The 15,489-nt window shown below is 35.2% G+C and overlaps 1 protein-coding gene and 1 pseudogene across 6 annotated transcripts in view; both read left to right on the top strand.

Moving 5' to 3' along the window:
* XRCC4 (X-ray repair cross complementing 4) overlaps nucleotides 1–15,489 on the top strand; it is a 271,894-nt gene that overhangs the window by 41,697 nt on the left and 214,708 nt on the right. The gene's annotated exons all lie outside the window — the stretch shown is intronic.
* On the top strand, nucleotides 8,667–8,793 carry LOC123390450 (annotated as a pseudogene).

Below are 15,489 nucleotides of genomic sequence, written 5' to 3'. Positions count from 1 at the left end.
CTCTACAGTAATTCTCTCCAACATACCTTCTGCTCCCCTCTCTCTTCTTCTTCTGGAATCCCAATTATTCTAATGTTGTTTCGTCTTATGGTGTCACTTATCTCTCGAATTCTCCCCTCATGATCCAGTAGTTGTTTTTCCCTCGTTTGCTCAGCTTCTTTATTCTCTGTCATTGGTCTTCTATATCACTAATTCTTTCTTCTGTCTCATTTATCCTAGCAGTAAGAGCCTCCATTTTTGATTGCACCTCATTAATAGCTTTTTTGATTTCAACTTGGTTAGATTTTAGTTCATTTATTTCTTCAGAAAGGGCTTTTATCTCTCCAGAAAGGGTTTCTCTAATATCTTCCATGTTTTTTTCACCCAGCTAGAACCTTGAGAATCATCATTCTGAACTCTAGATTTGACATATTACCAGTGTCTGTATTGATTAGACCCCTAGCCTTTGGTACTGACTCTCGTTCTTTTTTTGTGTGGTGATTTTTTCTGCCTTGTCATTTTTGTCCAGATAAGAGTATATGAAGGAACAAATAAAATACTAAAAGGGTGGCAACGACCCCAGGAAAATGTGCTTGAACCAAATCAGAAGATACCCCAAATCATAGGTGGGAGAAAGGGGATAAAAAGAAGTTCAGGAAAAAAAAAAATTAAAGAAAAAATATAAAAAAGAAAAAAAATAGATATAAATTAAATAAACTAGTTTAAAAACGTTAAGAAAAGGGTAAAAGTTAAAAAAATTCAGCAGAAAAAAATAATAAAATTTAAAAAATTAAATTAACCACAAGACTAAAGAATAATGGGGAGAAAGCAATGAGTTCTTTGCTTTCTCCTCCTCTGGAATTCCACTGCTCTCCTTGGTAGGTGAACTTGGTCTTGCCTGGATTTCTTGTGGATATTCTGGGGGAGGGGCCTGTTGTACTGATTCTCAAGTGTCTTTGCCTGAAGCGTAATTGCACTGCCCTTACCACGGGCCGGGCTAAGTAATCTGCTCGCGTTCGCTTTTGGGAGCTTTTGTTCCTTGAACGCTTTCCGTAGAGTTCCAGAGGATGGGAATGATAATGGCTACCTCACAATCTCCGGCCTGGAGGAGCTGAGAGCTCTGGGCCCCATTCCTCAGTGTGCAGTCAGAGAAAAGTTCCCAATCACTCCTGTCTCCCTGGCTTCTGGCCGTGCTCCGAGCTCACCCAGCCTGCGACCGGTTCAAGGTAACCCCGAGCTGAGAGCTCACTCCTCGGTTCTTTCTCTGTAGAGACAGCTCTGCAAGCTCTGGTACACTCAGACACCCCCATCCTTCTGTGATCCTTCAGGACCTGTGGCCGCGCTGACCCCGCCTAGGCTTCACCCCAGTTTAGCCTCTGGAGTGATGTCCCTCAATGGAGCAGACTTTTAAAAGTCCTGATATAGTGCTCTGGTGCTCCCCTGCTTGTTGGGAGCCAGCCCCTCCCCCTGCGGTCCATCTTCCCATCGCTTTGGATTCACTTCTCCGCCAGTCCTACCTTTCAGAAAGTGGTCGATTTTCTGTTTCTAGAATTGCTGTTCTTCTTCTCTTCGATCTCCCGATCTCCCGTTGGATTTGTAGGTGTTTACAATGGTTTGATAAGCTATCTAGCTGATCTCCTTCTACCTGATGTAGTCTCAGCCTGCTACTTTTCCGCCATCTTGACTCTGCTGGTGTCTTTTGTTACATGGAAATTAATTCCATCATGAGGGTTCTTTCCTTGTGAACTCATCTAAACTAAATTACCTCTGAAAGTCTCCACCTCTAAATAAACTCACATTGTTGAGGGGTAGGACTTAAGGTGGTTATCTATTAGGTTTCTCCACTATGAACTTGGTATTTTGTTGTCGCTGTTATTAATAAATCCCTTATGTGGAGATATTTGGGCAGTATATAAATACCCTGTTTTATAAAGTCATACTTTTACTCACTGATTTTAGCACCCACTGATGATTTTTTTCTCCAACAGTATTTACTATGATGCACCTATTACTTTTAATTTTAATTATTTTTTTGGTTTATTAATTGGATTCCTACCATAGGTAAAACTGTACCTTCTCCTCTATTTTTTCACTTATTTATTTATATCAGTGTGTACTCTCATGAGTACATTTATTTTCTTCTATGGATTAAATTTCTCTCATTATTTATTTTGATGCTCAAATTGTTCTGGATTTGGCCATTGGGAACTTCTTCTATTTGACCACTGTGTCTTTATGATACATCTCCATTACTTTGAGGCCTTCCTTGCTTTCCGACGCTAAAAGATGTACCAGGGTTATCTTTTGTTTCCTACCCCAGCCATAGAAACAGCCGTTTATCCAAAGAGCCACAGTTCATTTCAGACCGTATTTTTTTTAAGGTTTTATTTATTTATTTGATAGAGCACGCGAGAGCACAAGCAGGGAGAGCAGCAGGCAGAGGAAGTGGGAGAAGCAGACTTTCTCCTGAGTGGAGAGTCCAATGGGGGCTCAATTCCAGGACCCTGGGATCATGACCTGAGCTGAAGGCAGATGCTTTATTGACTGAGCCACCCAAGCGCCCTTGAGACTGTATTTTGTGATCAGTATCTGGAGTGGTAGGCATGCTTATTACTATTGAGGTGCTGTTGCTCTGGGTCCTCTCTGCAGAGTAGCAGAGCTAGCAAATATGTGTATACTTATACGTGTATATGCACACATCTGTGTTTCTCCATTTGTGCATATATTAAAAGCCATTACTCGTTCAGTTCAGTGCCACAGAGTTCATTCTGCCCTACTTTCTTGTTGGTAACTTTCTGTCATGGTGAAAAGTCTGGCTTTCATTTTTCTATAATGTTTATTTATTTATTACTCAGTGCTTGTATACATGTAGTTTCAGAATTGCTAATGCATATCCATGTGGAAAACAAATTTTCTGAATATAGTATACTATTTGTATATTCCTATTATCTTTATCCTTACAATATACATTCATAATATGATTTTCTGAAGTGTCGTAAATTAGTCCTGTCCTTCCCATTCTCTTTAGTGTCCCTGTTCTATTTGGAGGTTCATCTCATATTATGGTTGCTATTATTTATTTATTTTTTGCTATGTGAACAATTACCAAGAATCAGAGCTATTTATAAAAAGGTGTATTTAGAGAAGGGTTAGTTTTCCCTCATCATTACTACACGCTTCCCATTTTCATACATTTTGTTATATTTCCAGCTACCTCCTCTAAGTAACCAAGTTCTTTCTGGTTTATGGGTACTTTCTTTTGTATAAACGAGCACATATATTTTCTTGTATTCTGTTTTTTTTTTTTAATATGAATGGTAGTACACTGTAAACACTTTAATTTTTTTCACGTAACAATGTATCCTAGAAATCACTGCATGTAAATTCAGAAAGATTTTTCACTTTCCTTTTTAGATTCTAGGGTCTTCATACTCTAATTGTGTGGCTATATTAATTTTCAGTCACCCTCCTATGTATGAAATTTTAAATTGTTTCAAGTATGTTGCAAATTGAAACAAAATTGCAGTGGATTACCTATGTATTTTTTGTGTTGTTGGAGGTTTATCCTCAGGATAAATTCCTAGATGTGTGATTGCTTGAAAATAAGTGCGTACATTGTTTCCTTAGATATTGCCAAATTCCACTCCAGAAGAGTTGGACCAATTTTCATTACCACCAGTAGCATATGAAGTTGTCTAGCTCCCTTCATCCTCACTAACAGAATGTGCTGTTACACTTTTTAATTTTCTCCAATCTGATAAGTATGAAATGTATCCCAGTGTTGTTTTAATTTGCATTTCTCTGAATCTGTGTGAATTTGAACACCTTTTCATACATTTAAGAATCATTTTCAGATTCTTTTTATCCTGTCTTTTTCATTTTTTCTTTTGATTTTTGGTCCTTCCTTAAATTTTAATAGTTCTTTATGTATTAGAGACATTACTCCTTTGCATGTGTATTACTTACTTTAAAGCACTGCATCTGAGATTTATTCATTTGGCATGCTTCTCTGTGTAAAATTTCCCAAAATATTAATCTGGAACAATCTGGGTCACAGATATTCTAGGTAAGTAGTCTTGTACTTAAAAAAAAAAAAATGGTATTTCAATTTCTTTTTGACAGAAAATGATTCCTACATTTTGGTCATTTCTTTATGGTCCATGTTATTCTCTAAATATCTTTTGTTTATACTGTCCCATATTTGGAAAGTGGATATTTCTGTGAGTTTTTTTCCAAAATACCCTGCCTGGTATTTCAAAAGGTTTTCATTTACCTTCCATTTTAATTAGAAGTGAAAGTACTTGTATTGCCTTTCTTGGTGTTCTTCTAGGTTTTATTTCATAATTCCATTTACATTGAACTGTATTCAGCTATTACAGCTTCCTAACGTCTAGGGCCTTGTCATTGTTATATTTTACTCCTTAATTGTGCTTTATGGTGGATATGACCACTGTGTGCCATACATTGTATTATGTATAACCCTGATGATTTTATGAAATAGGTTCTCTTATCCTTTTAATATTATGAATAAAAAAAAACTAACATTCAGTGGTATATAACTTATACAGAGCCAAATAACGTGTGGGTGGCAGATTGGGATAGAACACAGGTGGTGTGATTTCAGAGCATTTGGGGCTAATTATTATCATGCTGTATATAATGTCTCTTAATTTTATGTAGTTGTTATGCTCAAATTTTTATTGAATTCATCTATTAAAGTTCTGTGGGATAAAAAAATCAAAAACCGAAAAACAAAAACCAACAAAACACCATTGTCTATGGCATTCACGATATTCCAGGTATTACGCTTGGTGGGGCCTTAGCTAAGGGAGCTGCAGTAACAGGAGAGTTCTAGCATATACTGAGCTAATCTGGCCAAGTTTATAAGGATCTTTGAAGTTTTGTCATGGTGAGCTTCCTTGATTTTTAAGAAATTATTATTCATTCTGATTACACTGGCAAAAGAAATTCATTTTGTACATGGCTACTGGAAAGGTGACATCCCAGAGAAACCCATTTTTTTAATATGTTGTTTAAAACTTGCAATTTAGAGATCAGGTGTCATTAGATGTTTTTAAAATTTCCTTCAGAGACATTATTTAAGTAATTTTCGCAAATCTTAGATTAGCATGAATGTTTTTCAATAGGTTTTCATGTCAATTTCAGATGCAATGCCTATGATAGATTTCTGATTATATAAGGTGATCTTTATATCCTTTGATGCCACTTAAATATAGAGTTTTAAAGAATTATCAGTGATGGAGTACTTTTTATGAAAAATGATAATTTTTTTCACATTATTTTACAGGCCCCTTATAACTCTTTGGAACAGGTATGATTATTTGTTAGAGTGATGCAAAGATTAGATAACTAATCAAAATCATACTCCAGGGCTGTTTTGATAGTTGGAGTACCAGTTTTGTTTGTGTTGTTTTTTAAACCCACTGTTTTTAAACCCCCAAATACTTAAATATAGTAAAGTCTGTTATACTTTAAAGTAAAATTAAAGTAGAGAAATGGACTATAAAACAGCCATGTTAACTTTCCTTTAAAAGTATTCATTACTTTATATTGCAAGTTCACCAAACTTGATTAACTTTTCCTCTTAATTAAAAAAAGTCACTACTAAAAGCAAGAATTACAGTATATTGTATGATTGATATTTGCCTTTTCTTTTGCTCTTTATTCCTTTTTGCTAATCAGTTTTCCCATCTGGTATCATTTCCTTTCATCCTGAAGAAGTCCCTGTAGCATTTCCTGTAGTATAGGTTTGCCAGGCAATACATTCTTTTAGTTTTATTTTATCTGATCCTGTCTCTATTTTGCCCTTAACTTTTTTTTTTTTTTAAAGATTTTATTTATTTGACAGAGAGAGAGACAGCGAGAGGGAACACAAGCAGGGGGAGAGGAGTGGGAGAAGCAGGCCTCCTGTGGAGCAGGGAGCCTGGTGTGGGGCTGAATCCCAGGACCCTGGGATCATGAGCTGAGCTGAATGCAGACACTTAATGACTGAGCCACCCAGGCACCCCTATTTAGCCCTTAATCTTGAAGTATCTTTTTGTTGTACAGAGGATTTTGGATTTGCAATTTTTGGTAGTTTCAGGAATTTCAATATGTTAATTTCCTGTTTTTTTATCTTTGTTGTGTCTGATGGGAAGTTACCATTTGTTTGAATTATTTTTCTCCTGTATGTTACATATTTTTTCCTGGCTGCTGTTAATGTTTTTCTTTATCTTTGGTTTTCAACAATTTGACCATTGTCAAATATATCTAAGATGTATCTAGGAGTGGACTTTAAAAATGTCTTTTCCAGAGGTTTCTGACTTTGTTGAATATGTAAATTTGTCTTCAGCAAATATTGGGAAAATAGTAGCCATTATTTCTCAAATATGTGTGTGTGTGTATATATATATTTTTTTCATTCCCATTCATTTTTGCTTTTTTTCCTTTTGAGACTTTAATTAAAGGTTCTTTTGGTTTTTTGTTTTTTAAAAGTCCTTTTTGTCTTAGTTCTTCAGATGATCATTTATATTGATCTTTCTTCAAGTTCATTGTTTCTTTTTTCATCTCAATGCAGTGATTTCTTTAAAAAAATCCAATTTTTTTCATTTTTAATATTTCTACTTGGTTCTTCTTTATAACTTTTGTTTCTCTACTGAGATTTTCTCTCTTTTCATTTATTATCATATTTTATTTTAAACTCTTGATCATAATTATATTAGCTGATTTTAAGTCTTTTTCTCCTGATGCTAACATCTGGATAAACTTATGTCAGTCTCCACTGATTGTATGTATTGTATCTTTAATATGTTTTTGTTTCTTCATTTGTTGAGAACTTAGAGATTTTGTTTTGGACATGGTGAATGATTTATTATAGAAAGTTTGTCCTGTTAGACTCATTTAAAGAGTATTGATTTTTTTTTTTTTTTTGGTCTGTTTTTTTTTAAGTCTTTTAACTTGGCTAAACTCCAACTTCAAAATTCTGTTTCCACTTGGTGGGTGTTAGCTGAAATTTCAGGTCAGTTCTTTTAACCTTAGGAAGGCTGTTTGGAATCTGTTTCTTACATACTTGATTTGGGGATTAGCAAGAGACCAGAACAGTTTATCTATGGAATTTAGAGTTTCCCTTCTCTGGTTCTCTCCTTTCTAGAATTCTCCCCTATACTTTCTTGCTGTGATTTCCCTGGACCCTGTTTTCTAATTCTATAACAGAGTAAGACTACTGGTTTCTGTTAAAGTCTAGTTGCCCTTCATGGCAGGTACTGGGGTCCTTACTCAGGCTAAAAACTATAAATACTGAAATTTTGTTCAGTGTATGATACCTTTCTTTGAGATTCAGGCACCTTTTGTTCACTCCCTTGTGACCTCAAGTCTCCTTCTAAAGTATTTGTTCCAAGTCCATAATTGTTATCTATGTTAGGGGTGATCCTATGGGAGCTATCTAATGATGACTAGAAGCAGAGATCTATACTTAGCTTTTGAGTTCTCCAGTCCCTGTGGTCTTGTGGCTTTTCTCCACATTTCAACAAAAGTATGTTTATATTGTTCTTTCAGCCTTTTCAGACCTTTTGGCTTGTTCAGAAATTGGTGCTCTGGCCTAATTTCTTGGAATCAGTCTTTCTACTGTCCTAGATTATGCCTTGTCTAATTAAAGTCATGCCTGTATTTGAAAAGTGGAAAATTTCCAGGGAAAGTGAGCAGCTGGTATTGACACTCAAAAGAGTTTTATGCAATGAACGTAAGCAAAGGGCCAGTTAGGCTGAACCTCAGGAAAAAGAATCTAATGGTAAGATTCATGAGACTAAACAATCTGGCAAGGGGACTTTCTCTGAGCTATTTCATACTGAATTGGAAAAGTCAGAGGAAAAACAAGTAATAAGCCCAGGTCTCATGTTGGCAGATGGACAGTTTGTATGATCTCATAGTTAACTTTCCCACTGGTCATTAACAGGAAAGCCCTTTAGGTTTTACATTATTAACACGAGTATATGATTTGGATTAAGAAAATCTATTCCTCTAGAAAATTTGTAATTAATAGCAAAAATTTGCATGGGAAGGAAGAAGTGGTATAATATTCAATTCTATATGTTCTTATACAACTCCCTTACATCAGGGACTTGAACTGTCTGTCTTAATCATTGTATTTCTAATTCCCAGGCTAGTGTTTGGCACTTAGAAAACATTCAATAAGTGTTAATATCCCTTGTACTTTTATTACACTTAACTAAAAAAGGTAATACACTCTCAAATGGATGTCAGTTACTGAGAGAGATATTTAAGGTTGATGTTTTCCATTACTTCTCTTATTCTGTATATTTCTCTCCACCCCCCACCCCTCGCCCCGGCCAAGTCCAGAAGCCTGAATTTAAGGTGTTTAGGTGTTCTCTACAGTTTTGGGCATAGGAAAAACAAAAGGATTTAATTTTGTCATAACTGTGGAATGCACTAAGGAAAACAATATCACAGTTATCTGCCGGAAGAAAAATATTAAAGTGGTTATGAGGTCTGAAGTCAAATAGTCCTGATTTTGAATTCTAACTATGTATTACTCTTGTTTTGAGACCTTTGAAAACTTCCTTAACCTTTTTGAATCAGTTTTCTCATCTTTAAAAAATGTGGATAATTAGTACCTATTTTATATGGCAGACGTGAGTTTAAAATGAGATTAGTATATAGAATTGTTTAGCATCGCTTCTCGGCCTTTTGGCTAAGATCAAGTGTAGAATTGTTTAGCATCATACTAGATATACTAGATAGTACTCAATAAAAGATAGCTGCTATTTTATGGTGGTTTTTCTATTCCTCTTAATCTTTATAGTTTCCTCATTCTTTCTTTGGGATAATTTTATATTTTAACATGAGACCAATTACTTGCCATGGGACTTTGAACCTTTCTGGCTTAACCTTTGATTCTCGGTTAAATTATTTATGGATTGAAGAGTTGAGTTAACTCAGAGTCTCTTTGTGTGCTATGACTGGTGAGAACTTCTTGGAGGTTCTTCACAGTACTGTGGGGCTACTTTCATGGTTCACTGGAAGATGTCCTATAATGATAAAAGTCCGTGAACCAGATTTGACATCACTTACCTTGTTCATAGCCTCAGTTTTCAACTTTCACTAAATGAGGGTGTAAGACAAACAAATGCTTACTGAGTACTCACGTTATATAATGCATTGTGTTCGGTGTTTCCTTTGGGTCTGTGGGATTGAAGGTGTCAATTGAGTTGATACCTTTCTGGGATTCTTTTCCTGGAATAGGTAGCTTAATTAGTACATTCATTATAACAATAATTTTATCATAAAGAAAATAGTTAAGACATTGTATCTAATGTAGTCCAAATGAGGAAATGTACTTTTTAAGGAGTATTTAACAAGCTGTAAAGGACTTTAATGCTTACCTGCAAAAATACATTTATGAGGGGCACCTGAGTGGCTCAGTGGGTTAAAGCCTCTGCCTTTGGCTCAGGTCATGATCCCAGTGTCCTGGGATAGAGCCCCATATTGGGTTCTCTGCTCCACAAGGAGCCTGCTTCCTCCTCTCTCTCTCTGCCAGCCTCTCTACCTACTTGTGGTCTCTCTGTCTGTCAAATAAATAAATAAAATCTTTAATAAAAAATACATTTATGATATATTATTTTTGTGATATTGTATAGTGAATAGTCCTATCCAAAACAAGAACTTTATTATTATAATTATTATTATTATTATTAATTTTTTTAGAAGATTTTATTTATTTATTTGACAGAGAAACAGTGAGAGCGAATATAAGCAGGGGGAGTGGAAGAGAGAGAAGCAGGCTTTACATTGTGTAGGGAGCCCAGTGCAGGGCTCAATCCCAGGACTCCAGAATCATGACCTAAACTGAGGGCAGACACTTAATAACTAAGCCACCACCCAGGCACCCCAAGAACTTTATTATTAAATCAGAATTTTGAAGGAAGTACATTTTATACTTGGCTATCAGATCATATAATTGATGGATTAATGTGGCCATATTGATTTATATTTTCATTTTCTTATGGTTTCTGCAACCATTGTGGATCTCTGCAGAGATCTGGGTCAATCTATTGATGATTCTTTCTTTTTTTCTTTTAAATTTCAAGTCATCTCTACACCCAGTCTGGGGCTCCACCTCATGACCCCAAGATCAAGAATTGCCTGCTTTACTGGCTGAGCCGGTCTGGTGCCCCAATCTGTTAATGTTTCTTTTTGATGGGTCCTGAAATGTGGGAAAAAATCTCCACTTTACATGATATTATGCTCTTTACAGAGGTTATGTTGGGCTCTTGTTCTCTTTCATTAATCAGTAGTATAAAAGGTATTTCATGGAGTCCAATGTGGGGCCCAACTCTGAACCCTGAGATCAAGACTGGAGCTGAAATCAAGAGTGGGATACCTAACTGACTGAGCCACTCAGGAGCCCCAGGTGTTCTTTTAATTAGCATTTAGTTAGCAATTTAGTTAGCGTGTATTTTTCAGATGGTTGGACTACGTTGAAGGGTGTTGCATTATCTTACTCCTGGTCTTCAATATTTTGATTTTTTTGAGATATAGGAAATATATATGTAATGGATATGCCATTATATGTTATATTTTGTTGGATGTTATACTTTAACAGTAGCATAATGATTAAATTCAGCTTTAAAGCGAAATGAATAATTCATTCAATACCAGAAACTCCAAATATTTCTAGCATTCTTAATTATAATTATTGCTTTCCTTTTAGTTTCTTCAAGCAGTGATCAAAGAAGTTACATTTCTGTGTGACTCAGTATTTTGAAATATTTACTCCCAACTAAAGTCATACTTATCAAAAGAGATGGTGTCATTAGAACTGAACTATGAATGTATTGACATGCTGACCCAATAAGCCGCTATCTGACAGGTTGTAAATGTTCTACATGGGTGCCCTCTTTTAGGGTTTTGAGTAGTGAGAGCAGAGGTTGGTATTTATTCCCATTATAACTACAGGTTGTTTGGTATACTGTGTGCTAAACCAGCTGCAGCACCAAACTGGGCCACCCACAGAGAGCCCAATGAGGGATTATTGAGGCTTGACTAAACTGCTACCACCTAAACAAACAGTATTGCTGATTTTGTAGTTTAGTGCTCGATCTAAATTAGAAATGAATCTTTCCCAGTGTGTGAGGTGCTGAGATTCTGTTAAAAAAATAAATAAATAAAAAGGTAAAAACCTTCCTTGACATATATTTAATATGTAAAATTACATTGAGTTTTCCAATAATGTTAAATTATACCATTTAATTTTAATATGGTAAGCATGTTACATAATGTCTAACTAGCTTTCTCTGCAATACTGGCATTCCTTGTAAGATAATATATTTGTATTTCTTTTCTCTGTGTTTTGCCACTACAGTGGGATTATGGGGACGACTGACAAAGCAAATACCACTCTGATAACAATTTTTTTGGGTATCCTTGAGTGATGCATGTTAATAGCAATTTGTCATAATGAAGTATGTGTTTTACTTTGTAGAGAAACCTCTTGGTGTTAAAAGCTTTCTAAGCACCATTTGGTCAATCAGGGTTTGAGTAGTAATGTGACTGTGATCTGGTGATGTAGTGTTTGGATAGCATAATTCATTTGGAGTTCAGAGTGTTTCCCAAGAATTAAACTAACTGCTCAATTAAAAAAAAAAAAAAAGATGAGGTGATGCTTTCAATGGTCACAGAAAATATAGGCACAGGGGAAGACTTATTTGAGTATTAACTGCTTACTGAGGATTCAGCATAAATATACACAGACATACATAAACGCAGAAGTCCTTGCATGGTTGGTATATGAACAGTGAGAAAGATGATTGGTATTCCAAAAATATATTCTAACTTTTTGGAAGTTTATTCTGTGCTATCACACAGCTGTAAATTAGTATGAAGGATTTTTAGGATTTACTGTGGTTAGAATTGTTACCTCCATGATAAATATAAACCCAATTATTTAGGCAGCTTCCTGTTTGTATAATTTATCATCTGTTGGTCTTATATTGGAATATAAATAGAGCTTGTGTGTGTGTGTGTGTTTAATATACCAGGCTTTAAAATAAGATTTATTTAAAATAAAAACAAAATTTCTACATAAACATTTCTATGTAAACATAAGCATATAGAACTTTTTAAGTGGTTTGTTTGTCTATGGCCCTTAACATAGAGAGAGTGGTTGGTTAAGTGAAAGTGTGTTAGTGTAAATCATGGTGGATTATGTTACAATGATAGTAGAGTCTTGAATGAGGGGTGCCTTTTAAAGTCAGTGCCTAAGGTAAAAGTTGAATGCAGTAAAAATTATCCTTGAAAGTCCTTTAAATTGTCATAAAGTGTAATATCCATGACACTGTCTACCAGTAAGGCAGCTCAGGCAGTTTTCCCTCTAGTGGTAAAAGACATTGCTGCTGCTTTCACAGATGACGAGGTAAAAGTTTCCTTTAATTTAGGTGCTATGTTGAATACAGTATCTGTTTGAATTTTTTTCTTTAACACATAGAGTTGATTTTGCATGTCTTTTTTGAGTGTAATGTAACTTCACTGCATTACTTGTGGTGATAGCCTAAGGCAACTCTTATTTATAGTCTTGCCAGTACATAATCAGAGGAGCATGGGCTTTGGTGATAGATAACTGCTGGTTCAAATACAGGCCTTTCACTCAGTGTGGCCTAGGGCATTTTACTAAGCCTCTATGCCTCAGGCCACTTGTAATGGGAATAGTAGTATTTCTCTGATGGTTTGTGAAAGTGGCCTAGCAATAAGTCAACATCGCTATATTTCTGTTTTTCTTTTCTATCTCGCCATGAATGCAACTACAAACACTTTTGAAAAGTAACTAGAATTACTCTGGTTATTTAGAATGCATGTAATTTATAAAGAGTTATTAAAGCAAAATAATTTGTTATTAGAACATATTCTGTATTCATCCCCTTCCTTAAAATATTTTAACAGTTCTCAAAAGCTATGATAAACTTGTTAGCATGACATATGGGGCCCTTTATGATCTGGTTTTTCCCTACTTTCCCTCTATATTTCCACCAAGAAATTCTTTGTGATTTAGTTATCATCCTAACTAACCCCTAGTACTTTGAGACTCACCTCAGTTATCAACATTCACCCGGTTTCTTAAGCCTTCCTTGCTCCCACCTCACCTCTCTCAAGTCTGAATTCTGTTCTGTGTATTTAAATTCTCTGTACCCTGTATATTGACATAGGTATTATAATCATTTAACCCACTTCTCTTAAGTGCCGGGCTTTATTTTATTTGAGGTCATGGACCATATTACCTAGTACTTAGTATAAATGCATGAGTCATTGATCAGTGTTTGGCTCAATTAAAGGGTGGAATTATTGAAAAATAGAGAAAGGTTTATATGAGTGAGCACTGCCATGTTCCTCTGGGTTAGTTTTTTAGACTCCTAATTTTTATTTTATTTTACTTACTTAGGTTTTTATTTTTTATTTATTTTTTTTACTTACTTAGTTTTTTAATAAAGATTTTCTTTTTTTTTTAATGTTTTATTTATTTATTTGACAGAGACAGCGAGAGAAGGGACACAAGCAGGGGGAATGGGAGAGGGAGAAGCAGGCTTCCCTCTGAACAGGGAGCCTGATGCGAGGTTCTATCCCAGGACCCTGGGTTCATGACCTGAGCTGAAGGCAGATGCTTAATACTGAGCCACCCAGGTGCCCCTGAGATTCTTAGTTTTTAGCTGCAAACTAAATTGTGGGTATTTTTATGGACAGCCAAGTTTCCAGCTGCATCATATTTTTATGTTATAAATTAGATATTTTTGCTTTTTATTAAGTAGTGGTTTCCTGTGAACAATACTGTAGGTTTGAAAATGTCTTACATACTTTACTCAGAGTATTAATCACTCTTTTAGTTCTATCAGTGTTAGAAGGAAAAATAATTATCGTCAGTAGTAGACCTTTGTCAGAGCATCCAGACATACTGGTCAAAAGGAATTGTAGGAAATGGGTGGGGTTGTAATTAACTCACTGGGCATTGCATAGAAGCAGCTGGCAATGCTGCAACCAGGAGACAACCATTCCATCCGTGATAGACCCATGGGAGTGGTTTGCTTGTAAATGCGGGTGTTATTTTAGAAAAGGATTGAGAACTATTTTTCCAAAACAGCAACGTATTAGGCCACAGGTTGGCAAACTACAGTCAGTGGCCCAAATTTAGCCTGCCTTCTGTTTTTGTCAATATAGTTTTATTGGAACACAGCCACACTCATTCCTTTACATATTGTCTGTAGCTATTTTTGTGTGACATGGACAGAGATGAATTGCTGCAAAAGATAACTGTGTGGTCCTCAAAGCCTAAAATATTAACTGTTTGACCCTTAACAGAAAAGGTTTGCTGACTCTTGCATTAGATACTTTGCCAGGTTTACAGTTTGACAGTTGGGGATTGAAAAATTCATAGCTACATATCTTAACAAAGAAGGTATAGTCCTTCAGATGCAGTTTTTTAGTTTTTATTAAACAACTTTTGGATTTTGAGTCTATTAAAGTATAATTTCTAAAAAGGTAAAATTATGACTCTCACATAAATATAAAATGAACCTGTAAGAGGTTTTAACTTCTTAATTAATGAGAGAACCTGTGAGGTAATAAAACTGTGTCAAAGGAGAATGATATATATGTAAGTAGTAATGCTGAAATAAATTTACTAATCCATGTAGAATTGGGTAATATTCTAAAGGGCAGTATAGTGTTTTGAGTCACATTTTCTATGGGTGGAAATTAGCATAATTATACTAGATACGACTAATTTCTGTGGGTAAAATCATTAGCATTACTCTTAGTTTTCTGTAACTTACAAAGTTATAAAAGAGTCTATTCAAAGACAGTCATATTTGTATACTTCTATAGAATCTAGTAACATGGGATGCTCTCTAGAGACCAACATTCCGTCGAAAAGATACTCAGAGCTTTTTACCTGTTTCGAAGTCTTAAAAAATTTTTCCTGTCAAATGTAAGCCAGTTAAAAAATAATTTTTAAAAACAGACATGTAGGAACTAAAATAAAAAATAATGCTATCAACTATTGCTCTAAAGAGAATGAAATACTGAGAGATAAGTTTAATAAAACCTGAACAGATCTCTATCAGAAATCAAAGAAGACCTAAATGAGTGGAGAAATCTATTATGTTCATGGATTGGAAGACTCAACATAGTAAGGATTTCATTTCTTCTTAAATTGAACCATGGATTTAATGCAATTCCTGTCAAATCACAGTGAGATTTTCTGTAGACACATTCAAAATTGTTCTAAATTTTGTTCAAGTGGAAAGGCATAGACCTTAGAATAGCTAACAGTCTTGATGAGGAAAAATAAAGTGGGAAGAATCACAGCTTGATATGAAGCTTGCTATTTAGCTATGCCAGTGAAGATAGTATGGTATTGGCAGAGATCAATGGAACAGAACTGAGAACCCCTGAAATGAACCCACACAAACATATACAGTTAGTGTTTTCAAGAAATCATTTTACTTTAAT

The sequence above is a fragment of the Mustela putorius genome, unplaced genomic scaffold, assembly GCF_011764305.1.
Source record: "Mustela putorius furo isolate JIRA1106 unplaced genomic scaffold, ASM1176430v1.1 tig00537350_pilon_pilon_pilon, whole genome shotgun sequence".
NCBI lineage: Eukaryota > Metazoa > Chordata > Mammalia > Carnivora > Mustelidae > Mustela > Mustela putorius.
This window is presented reverse-complemented; position numbering and strand designations above follow the sequence as displayed.